Source organism: Cavia porcellus, unplaced genomic scaffold (assembly GCF_034190915.1).
Source record: "Cavia porcellus strain 051 isolate PalLab524CR breed Dunkin Hartley unplaced genomic scaffold, mCavPor4.1 scaffold_8, whole genome shotgun sequence".
Classification (NCBI taxonomy): Eukaryota; Metazoa; Chordata; class Mammalia; order Rodentia; family Caviidae; genus Cavia; species Cavia porcellus.
The window spans coordinates 61,741,600-61,755,408 of record NW_026947491.1 but is presented as its reverse complement, the minus strand read 5'-3'; the positions used below and the strand labels follow the sequence as shown (position 1 = coordinate 61,755,408).

General features: G+C 39.6%; 1 long non-coding RNA gene across 1 annotated transcript in view; it reads left to right on the top strand.

Annotated features, from left to right (window-relative positions):
• The window catches only part of LOC106028978 (uncharacterized), a 96,941-nt gene extending 92,659 nt beyond the window's left edge, over positions 1-4,282 (top strand). Inside the window, exon 3 of the long non-coding RNA XR_010049360.1 lies at positions 3,558-4,282. This is a non-coding gene — a long non-coding RNA (uncharacterized LOC106028978). The remainder of the gene's footprint in view (positions 1-3,557) is intronic.
• Positions 4,283-13,809: the final 9,527 nt, after the last annotated feature.

The window sequence follows — 13,809 nt, the reverse complement described above, 5'->3', positions numbered from 1 at the left end:
CTTATAAAAGATGCCGAAGGGAGCTCATTTGCCCCTTTGGCCTCTCCTTCTACTATGTGGGACACATGGAAGGTGCTACTTTTGGGAAATAGGCCCTCAGCAGACATTGAATCTGCTGGTGTCTGAACATGCACTACTCAGCCTCCAGAACTGTGAGAAACAAATTTCTGTTATTTATAAATTACTCATATTGTTATAGCAGCAGGGATGAAACAAGGCATCCCATAACCAGGCACAAATGGATTCCATCTTGTAATTAATTTTGAAGCCTATACCCCTCCACTCCAATGCCCATTGTCACTGATTTGGTCTAATTCTCTCCTTCCTCTAGGATTTTTGAAACTACACTTAAAACTAGGACAGAGAATGGAACTAGTAGAGTTTTTTTTCATTTAAGAAATATAAATATAACAGGAAATGAATGGAATGAATGATAACCAGGAATAAATTATTTCACTGGTAAGAAAATTGAGTACTAAAAGTTATAGTATTGTTTCTTGTTAGGGACCACAAATTCATAATGGCTAATTTTGCATACTTCCCTAAGTATGGGGATAAAATGGGGGTTTGGGATTATCAGTACCACCCATCTGAGATTTCCCATTGACTCTTCTTAGCATAAGATCATCTATGCCTTCTTGAATCATCATAGAATTATACTACATGACAAGATTCTTCTTAGCATAAAACCATCTGCACCCTCTTGGGTCATCATAGGATTATACTCTAGCACAAATTCCTTCTTAGCATGTGATCATCTATGCCGTCTTGAGTCACTCCAGGATTATACTTGCTCATAGACTTACAAGCCTCTGAGTCTTCGGAGAATTGGAATGTTTTGCTAGCCCTGCCTATAATTGTATATACCCAATAAATAGTGGCTGCTTAGGAGAGTGAGGAGGACCTATCGAGAGACACTAACTTCCCAATCATCATGTGTTACTAAACTTGTCTCTGTTTGTAATTTTCCTCTCTATACCCTTAATACAGACAATTAGGACTCTTCACTGAGTCCCCAATAGTTTCTGTAAATGGAAAGTGTTATATAAAGGTCTCCATTTATTTTTATTACCTGAGCTACTACAGATTTATTTTTAAATGAAGGTTATTTTTCTTTTCCCAAATAATGAAGAATTTAGAGAATTTATTATTGGTTCATTTCTTTTTGATATCTAGATCTTTCAATGCCCACAACTTAAATTATATCAACCATATATTTTCTCACATCTTTTTTCCTGCGGTTGAGTGCTCTAAAAGATAAAATCAAGAAGGAAAGTTCAGTGAGTTCTTATCTTGAACTACAGAAAAATTGAAAGATAGAGGTACGTGATAGGGCACGGTACATTCTGCATGTTTCTACAACATGCAGAATCAATTACCATCCTGAAAGCAGCATTAGGTAGATTGAAAAGCCCTCTTAAGGGAGTAGGGAGGGGAAGGAACAGGGAAGCAAAGGAATTAAGACTTGTTACGTACACACCAATTCCTCATGATGAATGTAATCATTATGTACTGCAAGCATGTACTAATGAAAAATTTAACATAACTTTTTAAAACATAAAGTGTCCTACTTTTTTAATATTCTCTCATATTTCTAAATATAAATTATCATTAGCAAATAATTATGATGACTAATAATGCCATTATTTAATTCCCTGCCAGCTGAGGCCTGGCAGAGTTTGAAGGATACTAAACCTCAAGAGCATGCAATTTTAGAAATGAACAATTAAGCTCAGAGAAGATGAGTAGGGGTTACCATGGTAACCTGATCCTACAACCTTATGTGAGGCCATATTGCTTAAGTGTTTGACTCACAGAGGCTAGTTTCTGAATTTGCACTTTTGACAATTTTTAGGTACAGACAAGGAGTTTTTTTGTGCAAATTTAGAAGGAACAGGTACTTTTAAAACTGCAGAAAATGCCTGTGTGAATTTTTTTTAACTGAAATGACAATATAATGGAGATAGTAACATCTAACCACAATTTTTAGTCTTAAACTATGTCAAAAATATTGAAACTATGGGCTCTGTGAAAATAATAATAATTGCAAGGAGATGTTCTAGTTAAGTATAATTATATAATTACTTTTGGGTCATTCAGTAATACTCATTAGTACTAGACTTGCAGCTAAGTGGTAAAGCACCTATTTAACATATGTGAGACCCTAGCTTTGATCCCAGCATAAGACACACACACACACACATACACACACACAATAATAATAATAATAATAATAATAATAATAATAATAATGGTTAAACTCAATTATGTAACGGACTTTCTTGGAGGTACTAGGATTCATTGAACAAAATAGAAAAAACAAAAATATATAGTAAATAAATGACTCATAGTATAGTGTCTAGTGTGTGTGTCTAGTGTGTTTGATTGTAGTAAGGGACTATGAGGACAAAATAAGCAAGGCAGGGAGATTGGAAATTCCAATGAGGGGGTACAGTTTAGCAATTTTAAGCTGGATCGTCAGAGAAGGTTTTGTAGAGAACATATTTGCAGTCAAAAAGGATAAAGGAGTGAGCCATGCATCTGAAGAAGAATGTTCTTGGCAGACAAAATGTCTGTGATGTCACTGAAGCAGAGCTATGCTTGCCGTGTTCAAGGAGCATTAGGTAAACTGGAATGGAATGAATAAGAGGGACTAAAGCAAAGCTGAGATCAGAGTGACTACCAAGGGCAAGATCATACAGGGTTTTGTAGGTCACTGAATGTATTTTGGCCTTCATTCTGAGAGCAATGGGCAGCCACTAAGAGATCTCAAGCAGAGGACTGACATGACCAATTAGGACGCAATAGTAACAATTCAAAGGAGACATTACATTGATCAAGAGATTAGTGATGGACGCTGTCAGATTCTGATTATATTTTTAATATAAATATACTAGGATTTATTGCATGTAGGTGTGACAGTAAGAGCAGAATCAAAGATGATCATGGGGTTTGAGGAATAATCAACAGAATGATTGGGGATGTTATTATTTAAGGTGGGGAGGGCCATAGATGGAGAGGGTTGGGTCATAGAGGTGGGATGTTTGGGCAAACAGATTAAAGTTTGAAATACCAGTGAGATATACAAGAAGAAAAAGAAAAGTCCCAAGTTTAAGGGAAAGGGCTGGGCTGAAGACATAAATTTGGGGATTACAGCACAAATAGAAGGTATTTAATGTTATAAGATGAAATAGGACAACTAACGGACTGAGGAGAGAACAGATGGATCTCTAGGGCACTATTTCATTAAGATACTAAAAGCAGAAAACAGGACCCTCTCAAAAATGGGGAAAAAAAGACAAAAGAGGGGAAAAAGACTAAGAAGATTGAGTCAAAACCAAGAGAGCATAAGGTTCTAGAAAACACATGAAGAAACCTTTTCCAGGAGCAAGGAATGATCATGCTGAATGCTGCTGACAGGTAACTTGCTCACTGACTTCAGCCAAGTGGTGTTCACTGATTCATTTGACTTATGAGAGTGATCATTTTATGCATCCTACTCAGTTTCCTCTCTGCACTTTCCCGTTTCTTCATTTCACATTCTTGTTATCTCAAAGGGCCCCATTATAAGGGCACCCCCTTGACTTCCGGGAAGATGGCAGAACAGAAAGCAGCAGAGAAAACAGCCTCTCTCAGAGAAACAGTCCAGATGCTGGAGTATAGCATCACGGGGAAGACAAGAAAGAAGGAAATGGGTCCCCTCTACCCAGGAAGAACCTAAAGGGAGAACTGAAGCACACAGAGAGAGTAAAAAATGAAAAACTTAAACAAAGGAGAAGATGGTAGCACCTTCACCCAGAGCCGGACCCACTTTGCCAGAAGAGCTGTTGAAACTGGAGGCGCATGGTCACTGTGACGATGGTGGCTGCCAAGCCTGAAGACCTCTGCAAAGAGATGGTGGCGGTAGGGAGCAGCAGACATGGAGAACTGCACTGGGTGGCGCTATTTCAAAGATAACAAAGTATATTATGGTAACCATTTCTGATTACCTATTAGCTTGATTTAAAGCCCTGTATTGCTTTCATTGTTTTGTTTTGAATGATTTTATTCTATTTTGTTTTGTTTGATTATATCATGTCTGATGATATAGGCAACTACTTTGAAGGCAATAAGATACATTATGATACCCACTGTGGTTTTGCAATTATCTTCCTTTGAAGGCCTATACTGTTTCCACTGTTTTGTCTTTATTGGTTTTATTCTATACTATTCTGTTTGATTTTATTTTGCCTGATGGTATAGGCAATTCTTTTGAAGATAATAAAAGACATTATGGTAGCCATTGTTGATCTCCTTGTATTTTGTTTTTAAGTCATGTACATGTTCATCCTTTTGTTTTGATTGACTCTATTATATTTTGTTTCATTTGGTTTTATTCTCTTCAAAATAAAATTTAAAAAAAGAAGGCGCCCCTTCAAAAAAAGAACCTGCTTGCAAGTGTTCCTTTCAGTGTCAGTGTCCAGAAACCACCTAAGATCCCAAGAATTAAGTTTGACATTTTACATGTAAAATATTTTAATTTTCATAACAATCCCATGAGCAACCCATCACTGAGAGAAAAGGATACAGAAAATTAGTGAAGTGGGATCTAACTTTCCAAGATCACAGAGTTAAGAAAATGTGATCTAATTCAGTCTGCTTGACCCCAAAAGCTATGTTTTCGCAATAAAAAAAACTTTAATCATTCAGGTTCCCTGGGGCAATCTGGTGAGAACCCTGAGAATGTTAAGCACTGTTGAGCTGTAGGGGAGAAATGAAAGTAATTGTGGGATAAAGAGTCCAGAGAAGAGGCTGGAGACACAGATTCTACCAACCTGGAGCCAAAGTTAAAGCTCTGCAAAACTCAGAAATAAAATACTGTGGAAGAAGAATGAGTTGACCATCTAACAAGAGAAGCAATTTAGAATTTTCATCTGCAACCCAGAATTACTTCTGTGGGTGTCCTGGAGTTATCATGGAGGTAGAGACATCTAAAAGCAAATCTAATGTAACATTGGCCATGTCCATAATTTTTATGTATTTTGTCATTTAACCAAATCTGCTTTTATATTCTAGATTTGTCACCCATTCATAGAAATTTATTTTCAAGAAACATCCATGCATAGTTAAAAAGAGTTTACTATACCTGCTAATTTTATATTATTTAATTCTAGTATGTATGTTTAAAATATTTCTCTGGCATCTGAGAATTATTCTGTTATTGGGAAGCATTATGTTTCCAAGTTCATTTATATTTTTTTCTTGCCTTCCTGCTGGTTCATTCTTCCATTAAGCCTTTAAGGAACACTTATTACGTTAGACTGTGGGCAAGGAAATCAATAAAACACAATCCCTGACAAGGCATTAATAGTCTGGTGAGAGAAAGAGACACTTAAACAACAACAAAGACAAAAAGACTGTACATAGTGAGGTCTGAGAATCCAGAAGAAGCATCCTCCAACTCTATTAGGAATAACAGTCATAGATGGGTTTAGGAAAAATGTCCTCAAGGTTAGAAATAAGGATATATTGAAAGCAAAGCCAGTAAGAATTGATTCATGATGATAAGATTGGCCATCAGGAAAATCATCCCATATATGGTCTGTAGATGTGTTTAACCCCTTAAATCTTGAATTCAGTGGCTGTCTGCTGCCCACAAGGAATCAACTCAAACTTCGTGCCATGACCTTCCATTGCATATTTTTCAGACTTTGTCTCAGATTCCCAGTGTTTAGTAAGCACATTAAAGCTTAAGAAGCACAAGGAATAATACGTGAAAGACCTTAACTGAAAAGCCTCACACTTGTGCCAATTAGTTTTCCAGCCCCAAACCACTATGCTGTGCAAATTGGCTTGTGATAGATTTGCTAGCCTGGGGCTTAACTATGTGTGGCATGACATCTACCCAGCTTGGTAATGGACCCAGAGAAACAACTTATCTTTCCAAGAGTAACTTGCATGTTCTCCTCCTTCTGGAGGCAAACCTGCCACCCCCTTTTTGTGCATGAGTCGAGCCCTTTCCAATCCTAGGACTTCACAGCCACCCCAGCACTCCACTCCCAGCCCCAGTAAATCTTTCTGTTTCTTGTTTTACACAAGCAGATGCTCCTTCGAGTCAGCCTCTAATACATCATTTTGCCTACCTCCCAAACTCCTCCCTCAGCCAAAAATGATAAAAGTAGCTTCACTTCTTTGTTCTCACTGAGAGCATTTATATTTTTTAATAACTCTCCCGTGCCCACATTAAAGGCCTCTCTAATCTTTGTCTTCTCTCTCATTTTCTCTGTGCTGCCTCAGATTGAGTTCCAAAAATACTCAATCAGCTTGCTGCTAGCTTCTGCCTTGAAGTTACTCCAGGAAGGCTGCAAGATGAGAGGAGGAAGAGTGACTTGCTCCTGCAGACTGGCTTTTTGAGCCTCGTGCAGCATACTTGCTTGTTTCAGTAAGCAGCAGTTCTTTTCTGGGCAGCAGTATAATCAAGTTTGCAGGTTTTGCAGGCCTTACAGAACCAGTTTCATGGTGTCAGTCTCAGACACCCAGTACAGCAGAGGTCTGAGGAGTTAATGTCCTCTCCTGCAATCTTAGTTTCAGTAATTCCAAACTTCTGTATTTTTGCTAAACTGAAGAGTTGTAGCTGCTCCCTAAGGGTACTGCCTTTGTCATATTTTAAGGCAGTGGTTCTTGACCAGGCCCAAGTTTGCTTCTTAGGGGCCATTTGGCAAAAGCTGGTAAGAATTTTTAGCTGTCACAATTCAAAGGAAGTGAAGGGAGTACTACTGGTATCTCCTGGGCAGAGAATCCTAGAACACAGGAGCAGCCATCACAACAAAAGTTATTTGACCCAGTATAACATTGGTATCAAGATTAAGAGAACATGTGTTTTGAGTCCTTTTTTATCCTTTCAGTTAAAAATGTTATCCATGAAAATAGTAACACAGTTTAAAAGTCTTTGTTGTAAATTCTCTCTGATCAAATAACTTGTGGTTTTGATTGAATCCCAGCTGATTCAGCTTTCCATAATGTTAAAAAAAGAAACTAGATGACTAGGGGAAAAGAAAGTTGGAGACGTCTATGGTTGAAACAAAAAAGTATAATAAACCCAAATATTTATGTACCATGGTAATAATCAGGCAATTTCTCAAATATATGCAATTGGTAACTCAAGAAGTAGGATAATTTAACTTTTCTTTTGGGATAGCTCTGAGAGGGATGGAGCAAAGGATTGCTGCTTTTCATTGTAAGTACAGATACTATTTTATAAAACTCATCCTGATTTATTATTTTCAGAAAAATTCTGTTAAATAATTTAATACTTTATAAATATTATATAACTGAAGACTCAAGCTGGTGGTCAGCAGATCCGTTTTGTTTAGTCTTTACTTTTTTTCTCATATTGCAAAGATGATGTTTTCATAAAGTCCAGACTTTTACTCCTTGGAAAGTCAGGTTTGGCACTAGCAAATTCTCCTTTGTACAAGCACTGTGCTTAAGTGGCTGCCCACCTGAGACAAGGCGCAAGCTTTTCCTCGTGGTCTGCACCATTTCCTTCTGGCTTTCTCAGCAATTTTACCCAAGGCCTGCTTTTCCCAGTTGTACTACTGGCTTATTACTTGAGGCATGAGAATCAACAAATGATATGCACAGTAATAAATAATCTTCACAGTCTTGTACCAATTGCACCCTTAACCCACAAAGCAAAAAAAAAGAATTTGTCTAAAAGTCACAGGTTCGAGATTGGCATGAAAGTGATAGCACTGATTTTGAGTAAAGGAAGAGAATCAGCTGATGCGGTAGCCAGTGTCTGAAGTGATTAGTTGACTTATTCTTCATAACAATCAAATGAAATAGGTAAAAGTATGCATTTTACAGACAAAGGAGCAAGGTACAGAAAGTTAAGTAACTTGTATGCACTATCTTAAAAGAACCTCCTGGCAATCTTTTAATCTAATACTTCAAAATGATCTGTTCAGTGTGATATCATTTCTGTATTTTGCAGTACTCTTTCTGCTGTAAATGTCAGAAAGCCAGCTCAAGCCACAACATTTAATAATGTAAATTCATTGGCTCACACGATTAAAGTGCAGGATGTCAGGATTGAAGCTGGTCCATGGATGACTGCATTAAACCAGTTTTCTTGCTCTATATCTCCCTCTTTAATTTTAGTTTCTCTTTATATGTTGATTTCATTCTTTCAAGTTCCTCCGTGTAGTGGGTGTTTCAGGTGGTGATCACCGGAGAGAAGACCCTCAGGCTGAACTTAATGCTCAGCATGCTTATTAAGACCTACCCTCAGGATTAATATATGTAGAAGAGCAGGAAGCAAACTGGCCCATAAATCAAGCTGAGACACGCACAGTAACAACATGGGCTGACATAAAGTCCTTTATGAGTTGTCTTGCTCTGGACTGAGACAGCCAGATGCTTACACCTGTACTTTATTCAGTCTTTGGACATGAGCCACCCAGGGAAGGGGCTGACCTTGGACAAGGTGGCTGTCTACAGCTGAGGCAATCCATGGGCTGATAGCCAAATTCTGTCTGTCAACAATTCTTCTAGCAAATGTAGCAACTCTTTTATTGAAAGTGAATTCTGGCATTCATCAAGTGTCTGCCACAGTGGGAGAAGTGACTGCCAGCCTTTCAGGAGTCGCATCTAACTAAGGCTTGGATGAGTATCCCCCAGTGGTCCACGTGCCACAGGCATGGTCCCCAGGGTGGCCCCATAGGGAGGTACTGTGGACCTTTCAGAGGTGGAATATAGTAAGAGCTCCTTAGGCAACTGGGGATCATGCCACTGCAAGGGATGGTAGGACCCTGACCCCATCCTCCCTGCTTCCTGGCTCATGAGGTAAGTGGTCTGCCTCTCACCTCACTGCTACATGATATGCCACTCTCTCTAGAGACCCAAAGAGCAAGGCCTTTGGTCTTGGACAGAAACTTCTAGGAATGTGAATTGAAGGAAATTCTTTCTTTTCATAAATATAAGAAGCTCACTAATACATGTCCTTATAGCTTTCAATCTAAGAAAAAAAAAGGAAGAGCCTCCCTGATCTCCAATTCAGAAAATTCCAGAAAAGGATTTTGTCTACCTTGAAGCACATGCCTACTCCTTAGGTCAGTAATAAGGCCAGGAGTCTGGCACTATAACAGGCTCATTCTCGGTCACAGGTTGGCGACCTGGTGTTCCATGGAGTGCTGGGGCTCATAGCCCCACAGAAGACCATGGAGTCAGAGAAGAGCACTTCCCCAAACCAGGGGTGGTGGCAGTTAAATCTGGAGGAAAGCAAGTGAGTGCATTATGCAAAGCACAATAATAGATGCCACAAGCTTTCTTTTCAGGGTTCAGCTCTGACCTGCTCCCCAGTGACACTGGCAGCCAAACCTCTTGCACATCAGAAACCTGAGAAAGATACATAGTATAGACTTAGGGAGAATAAATTTAGCCAGCTCTTCAAGCCCACAGGAATAAGTGATCAGCATTATCTGTCACTTTCTGACCTCAGTCCATCTTCCTGGCACTCTCAGTTCTCAGTTTTTTGCAGAGTGCTTCCCACCCTCCAGCTCTACCAGTGTGAACAATGATGAATCAGGAATTTCTGTTTTGATTTTATAGCTTTAACGCTGCCTGATTCACCGTCTAGGTATCTGCCAACTCATCAAGGTAAGGTACAAAACTCCATCCGTATTAATGGAGTGTTATCCCCGTTCTTCCTCGCTAGCTTCTGGACTGCTGCTTCTCTACTCTAGTCTCTGTTTTGTTCCCAAATTTTGACTTCCCCTTCTTGTGATTTTCATCTTGTCCCTTGGCCTTGGTGTTTGGATCTTTCTGATTTTGACTTTTGGCTACTATTCAAGGACCCTCTCTTAGATTCATTCCGTATCTGTCCTAGTCAATCTTCGTCCTCATTAACGTGCCAGCCACTCTCCTCTCCTGTCTGCCTGGTACCATACAAACAGAGCACAAGAACTCAACGTACTGCATTCCCCTCCCTCTATAGATGGGAAGGTGATCTAAGGATGGAGAGAGAGGGGAAGTGTGGGAGGGGAAGAGGAAATAAAAAGAACTATATGTATTCCTTATGTATCACAAACATGTACTAATTTTCAAAACATTACTACATTTCTTACATCCGTGGGTTTTTTTTTTTTTTTTTTAATTCTTAGGGAAAACTTTAAAAAGTATGTGGTACTAAACATAAGAATTGTGAAACCAGAAGTCTACCAAAAGACTAACAAAGTAAAAGCCTGAAGGGTTTCCTTGCAAGCGACAATGTGATTTTGTCAGTTGGTCATAGTAAGCAATGCTGACTTACACACTGAAACTTGACAAGGTACTGGACATTACAAATACGAACAACGGTTTAGTCTGCAAAGGAAATGTAACTATAAAACAGACTAAGTATGTAAGCCAGTGAATTCTCTCCATCGTGGCAACTTCCAGTTTTTGCACATTTTACAGAATAATAAGGGATAAGGTACTTCAACATTTTCAGTAATTGGCAGAGAAACCAGGTCATTTGATGCAGTATCAGGCTGCACCGCCACCTTGTGGTCAGATGAAGTGCAGACAGACCCGCGCAGCGTTTGCGTGTCTCTGTATGTAAAAGTATATACACAGAAAAGTAAAAAACTGCCTCTGCTCTCTGCATTGTATTAACACCTTTTAGATATGTTTATTCCTTCACTCAGGTCACACCTTGCTGTTTCAGAAACATTTTGACTCTCTAAGCCAACTTCATAGCTTTGAGCAGTTAATATAATATGTTTATATCACAGAGGGAAAATGAATTTGCATATACTCAGGGGACATTTTGCCATTCGCCCTGTGTATAGGGTGAATATCATGTGGCTTCCTACTTGTATAGGAGTCTAGGAAAAGAGTACACAACCAGGATTCTGGTGTTGGAAGTGGTGCTGGCTTCCTAGGTCTCTTGAATAATCTATGTGATTTTGTCTGCTACTGCTCACCCTTAAATTCCTCAGGGACTAGAGACCCCTGCTTCTCTTTGGGGGATATTTCCTGTTCTTGTTTCCCTGTCTTCATTTTGGGTAGTTGAATTACCTAGCTCACGCCCAATCATAATTTTGATGCCCAGCTACATTTCTCAAATCCACAATCTCCACACTTGGGATCAGTTCCATTCAGATGTTGGTGGCAGGTCCCAGGCCAGACCAAACTCCTTACTGAGCTTGGCACTGGCCGTCTGCCTTCAGAAGACCCCTGGGATCTGACCTACTCCCGAAGTCCCTGCCCTTTCCTTCCGGCTCCTGTTCCTCTCTTTTTCAGGCAAACTTTGGACATAGTGTCTCGAACAGAAGGCTTGAACCCTTACAGACGAAAACTCCATTCTATTTCAGAAAAAAAAAACAGCTGTGTTTTTCAGAAACACATCAGTGTGACTCAGTATCCCTGGTTAGAAGTAATCTCATTTCCCACGACGTGATACCCTACTGCTTGGAGGGTTTTCTTATCACAAGAAAATAGCACACCCTCTCCACAAGCAGCAAGTGCACCATTTTTGCTTGAGAAGATGTAATGGATGCGAGGCACTCAATCATTCTTTAAATCGAAAATTTGGCTTCATTGTTAAGTAAATGATGGACAGGATAAATGAAAACTCTGGGGGGCACTTTTGGCTTGTAAACGAATATCAGAGGAAAGATATGCTGGGTGTTTTAACACATTCATATTCTACATTAATTTATCACTTCTATCAAAGGTTTCTGATAGGTGTATGTTTCCCCCCATAATGTATTCTGTAGTGTGGAAAATTCTCTCCTGGAGGTTTCCTGTACTATGTGGCTCTCTGGTCTAAATCTTATTACTAATTCCTAGCAATACTCATGCCACATACTGTCTAAAGTACACTATGTCCTTTCACACGTCGAATTTGCTTCTCATTATGCCTGAAATAATGACTTTACTCCTCCCTGCTTTTACTCAGTGGCTTGATAATTTCTATCAGTCCCTTACATTTCTTTCCAGCAGTGTTGGAAGACGTCTCTAAACCTCACAACCAGGTAAGAAGACCCCTCTATGCACCCTCAGAGTAGGAGCCTCTAGGTACCTACTTGCTACGGTGCTAAACATTGCTGGAAACCTTGCTGCTTACATAACTTACATTACATAAATCAGTCCCAGGTCCACAGCTGCAAATAACAGCAAATGTTGTGAGCAGAATATTTTTTTAAAAATAACTTTTCTTTTTCACAGACATGATTCTATTGAGCATTTTTACAGTGTGCTTATGTAATAGCAGTCAAGTCAGCAGAGATTGTGAAACTGAGTAATATAGAATATAGCAATATTTACAGTGAATGAGTAGTTTTATCTATTACCTAAATTTAAAAATTATTAATATGTCCTCCAAGAATTTGTAGAATTTAGAAATGCAAAAGCAAATATATATATATATATATATATATATATATATATATATATGTTGTTGTTTGGATACAGGGTTTCATTATGTAGTGTAAGATGGCCTTGAATTTTCTTATGTAACAGGCTGGCCTCAAACTCACAGTGATCTTCCTGCCTCAGCCTCCCAAATGCTGGAATTACAGCCTCCCAAGTACTGGGATTATAGTGCTAGGATTACAGGCATGCAAACTGGCAAGAAATGTTTTTTTAAAGGTGAAAAATATCTTCGCAAAAGTTTTCAGAACTTTGAGTTACTTTGAAATTCAACTAGTCACTTCCACTTTGAGTACAAATAAAATAAATGTCTCTAAACATAGGTTTATTAGCATTATTAGATTTCTCCTCAGAAGTACTCTATATGACACAGTGTACATACCTATGTTGTAAAGATGTAAAGACATGAATGGGGGAGAGAGACTACATAGATTTCATCAGGTTTAGTGTGTATGTTAGGCTGCTTTGCGTTACTATTGTGAAATACTTCAGGAAATAACCTGAAAAGATAAAAGGGCTATTTTGGCTCATAGTTCTGAAAGTTCCAGTAAGGTGAGCCTATTCTGGCAAAGACAACACACCATGACAAGACACATGGCAGAACAAACTGCGTCTTGGGCCAGGAAACAGGGAAAGATTGAGATGCTCATGTGCCGCCCTCAAGGCAGGAATACAGACTCTCACAGTGACTGCAAGAGCTTCCATTGTCCCACCCCTAAAGGTTCCACCATCAGCCAGTAATCCCTCCCTGGGACAAAGACTTTAATGCACGGACCTTAGGGGACACTAGCTGTCCTCAAAGCATAGCAGTAGTGTTTTATTTTTACATGATGTAATGGCTGTTATGGTTTGAAAACTGGTGGTCAACTTAATGCCAGCTGGATTACATCAGCATGCATTGAGAAAAGATGCTTCACCTGAGGAGGGTTGCCAGGATAAATAGGTGGAGAAAAAGAGAGGTGTTGAGAGGGATTGAGGCATTAAGGAGGCATTGTGGGTTCTCCTATGAGTTGCTATCTGAGCTGTTGCTTCTCCTGGAGAAGCTTTGGTCTTCACATCGAGCATTGCTTTTTGGCTCCGGAGGGGAAGACATGTGCTGCCTGGTCTCCAGGATGAACTCGTCACGCTCCTTCCTGGCACATACCCGACTGTGCTTGTTGTCGGAGGAGCTCGGGGCCTCTGTGTCACTGAGGACAGCTGTGGTGCCTTTCAGGAGAGCCCCTGTCTTTGTTGTGAGTGTGACTTCTTGGCTCCAGAGTAGAACCCTCATCCCACTAGCACAGCTCCTTCATCCTGCTGGCATAGACTTTCTGGCTTCCACCGCTGACCCTTGGGTCTTTCCGGCACAAATCCGTAAAAGAGACTGGCGTGAGTCCTTCTTGTGGGCTCTGGACCTCCAGGTGGACTCGTGGA